At 41.7% G+C, this 3,499-nt stretch overlaps 1 pseudogene; it reads right to left on the bottom strand.

Moving 5' to 3' along the window:
- Positions 1 to 1,852: 1,852 nt before the first annotated feature.
- On the bottom strand, positions 1,853 to 1,952 carry LOC123256059 (annotated as a pseudogene).
- Positions 1,953 to 3,499: the final 1,547 nt, after the last annotated feature.

Here is a 3,499-nt window from a genome sequence, read left to right as displayed (position 1 = left end):
GGGTGCTGCAGCAATCCAGAGAGGCGGTGATGGCCACACTTTTTTTGTATTACATTCTATTCTGAGTTCAATAAATAGTTTCATAATTTCCAGGGGGTGCTAAGTAATATTTTTTTTCTGGAAAGGGGGTGGTAGGCCAAAAAAGTTTGGGAACCACTGGTAGAGGATGGTTTATATGAATGCCTAGATTAGTAGTGAAAAGGGCAACCAAGAAACCTGGTCCGTCATTACATGTATTTTTGTTAGAAAATGAACTTGACACAGCATTGAATAGGAGGAAGAGAGAAGATTGAATTGAGTTTTGGAAATTGTCCTTTTTTTTTTTTTAAACCCTTTCTGTCTGAGAAACACAACTTGTAGGCAGATAGGGATAAATGATTTGCCCAAGGTGATATAGCTAGGAAGTGTCTGAGGCCAGATTTGAACCCAGGTTCTGCCAACTCCAGTCCTGGAATTCTAACTACTGAGCCACCTAATTGCTCGAATAGTACTGTTTTTAATGACCCAGTGTTTTCCTGGGCACAAAGGTCTACCTTTCAAGTGACAGTATTGTTACAGTGATACTACATGACCATGAATCAGTCAGTAAATCAACAAGCATTTATTAAATGTTTACTATGTGCCCAGGTAGGGAAGTTAAGTGGCTAGGGTGCAGGGCCTGGAGTCAGGAAAACTCATCTTTCCAAGTTCAGCTTTAGCCTCCAATATTTATTAGCTGTGTGAATCTGGGCAAATCATTTAACCCCATTTGCCTCAGTTTCCTCATCTACAAAACAAGCTAGAGAAGTAAATGGCAAACCACTTCCACATCTTTGCCAAGAAAATCCTAAAGAAGGTCACGAAGAATCAGACATGCCTGAAAAACGACTAAACAGTGCCACCGTCTATTCATTACCCTGTTGCTGGGGATTCAGGCCGTTTCTAGTTTTCCCTATTACAAATAAAGCTTGTGTGAAGATACATATACACATATACGTACATATGTAGGTGTGTACGCAGACTCGATGGCTTGAGTGCTTTACTGGTGGCCCCAAACTATCCATATTTAAAGAATTAGAGAAAAAACCTGTAATCTATTAGGTAAATTCTTTGCGTGTCATTTACAGAATGCCATTGAGAATTATATGGAATGAGATGAGCCACTGGGGTTCTGAGCTGCCCTAGTGGAGGCGGCACAGAGTGCTTATTCTGTCTTATTTATCTTTCTCTCCCTTGCTGCTGCCACCCGCCTCCTTTAGGCTCTCCTTACCTCTTTCCTGGTTCATTATAAAAGCCTGCATATCGGTCCGCCTGCTTTTAGCCTCTTCCCTCTCTAATCCATCCCTTATTTCTTCCCTCTTCAGTGGTTCTGTGATCTCATTATTCTCAGGACTTCCTTCAGTGGTACAAACCTCAACCATTCACGCCTTCTCTGGCTTCCGGAGACCCCTACGTCTTCCATAGGATTCCCCTAGAATATTGCTGGGGGTGGGGGTGTCTTCCTGTCCATCTCCTGGCAGTGTATGGGCAAGTGCTAAGGGCGCGCTCCTGTCTTCATGCGTTATCCCATGGCAATGTGCTAAGTTGTTGCTGTTGGGGCTGGTTAGAGAGATGAGTCAAGGAAGGAAGAAAATACTCATGTAGGTCCTTACTATATGCCAGGCATGGTGCTAAGCACCTTACAAATATTATCTCATAATCCTGAGAGATAGGTGCTATTTTTATCATCCCTATTTTACACTTGAGAAAACTGAAGCAGGGCAAACGCTCGTGTCTTGCCCAGGGTCTCAGAGCTAGTGAATGTCCGAGGCTGGATTTGAACTCTGGTCTTCTAGGCCCAGCATTCTATCCATTGTATCATCTAACTGCCTCTAAAAATTTGGAATACTTCATGAATTTTCAGGTATCTTTGCACAGGGGCCATGCTAATTTTTCTAAATTGTTCAAATTTTAGCATGTATAATTGTGTTTATATACATAATATGTCATATAATGTACACATGTACATCTACATCACATATATTACCTATGTAGCCACACTAAGTCAAAGAGAATTCCAGGATTTTGAGCTTTAGCTACTGGATCTGAATGGTGGTGCCCTGATCATAAATAGGGACTTTGGGAAGAAGAGCATTTAGGGAGAAGACATATTGAGTTCATATTTAGACATTTTGTTGACTCTGAGGTACTAGAGTGATATTCAAGTAGAAATATCAAGCAGGATCTAGTAATAAGAGGTTGGAGTTCATGAGAGAGATTAAGAGTGGAGAGAGAGAGAGAGAGAGAGAGAGAGAGAGAGANGAGAGAGAGAGAGAGAGAGAGAGAGAGAGAGAGAGAGAGAGAGAGAGAGAGAGAGAGAGAGAGAAGGATTTGGGAGTCATTGGAAAAGAAATTATTAATGCATCAGACTGGGTAAAACTACTGAGATAAAGAATATATAGAGAGAAATGAAAAGAATGAATCCAGGGGCAGCTGGGTAGCTCAGTGAATAGGGAGCTAGGCCTAGAGACAGGAGGTCCTGGGTTCAAATGTGGCCCCAGACATTTCCTAGCTGTGTGACCTTGGCAAGTCACTTAATCCCAACAGCCTAGTCCTTACCACTCTTATGTCTTGGAACCAATACTTAATATTGATTCTAAGACAAAAGGTAAGGATTTTTTAAAGAAAAGAAATGGACCCAGGGTCCCTCTGTATAGAGAATTGAGATAAGGGGAGAAGAATGGAATTGCCAGTAGGGAGCTGACTCTTATTGTTCCTGTGTAGTGAGAAAATGAGAGAAATGCCAGCATTAATAAAATGCTTATTGATTGATTGAAAAGGATAGCAAAGGAGGAGGTATCTTTAGGGGAAAGCCAAGATGGAAAGAGGAAGAAATCTGGGATGCAAGAGACTGCTAACAGTTCGTTTGTGCATGAATGTTTGTGTGTGCTGGAATAGAATATATACTTAATAAATGCTTGCTGATTGGTTGGTGACATTTCCGGCAGGTTCAGGGAAAGTAGAGATAACAGAGGCAGGGGTCTTTGGGTGCCTTGGCAGAGAGTGAGCCAGGTCTAGAGATGGGAGGTCCTGGGTTTATATCAGGCCTCAGACATTTCCTGGGCAAGTTACTTAACCTTGCCTAGTCCTTACTACTCTTCTACCTTGGAACTGGTATTGATTCTAAGAGAGAAGGTAAGGGTTTAAAAAAAAAAAAGAAGAGAAAGATAACAGAGATATAGGGATTGGAGAGTTGTAGGCCTGAGCTGGCTAGTGATGAGAATGGGGAGAGAGAGAGAGAGAGAGAGTGTGAGAGAAAGGCAGTTTTACCTTTGCAGGAAATAATTCTGAACACAGAGATCAGAACAGGATAACCAATCAATAAACATTTATCAAGTGCTGACTATGTTCTAGGCTTTGTGTTGACTACTAGGGATATAAAGAAAAAGCCAAAAAAGTCCCTGCCCCTATGGAGCTTCTGCCCTAGTGAAGGTAATGTGCATATGGCTATGTGTATAGGAATCAGACACAGAATCTATGG

This window comes from Gracilinanus agilis, unplaced genomic scaffold (genome assembly GCF_016433145.1).
Source record: "Gracilinanus agilis isolate LMUSP501 unplaced genomic scaffold, AgileGrace unplaced_scaffold55756, whole genome shotgun sequence".
In the NCBI taxonomy this organism is placed as follows: domain Eukaryota; kingdom Metazoa; phylum Chordata; class Mammalia; order Didelphimorphia; family Didelphidae; genus Gracilinanus; species Gracilinanus agilis.
Note: the sequence above shows the minus strand (reverse complement) of the source record. Positions and strands in the feature narration are given on the sequence as shown.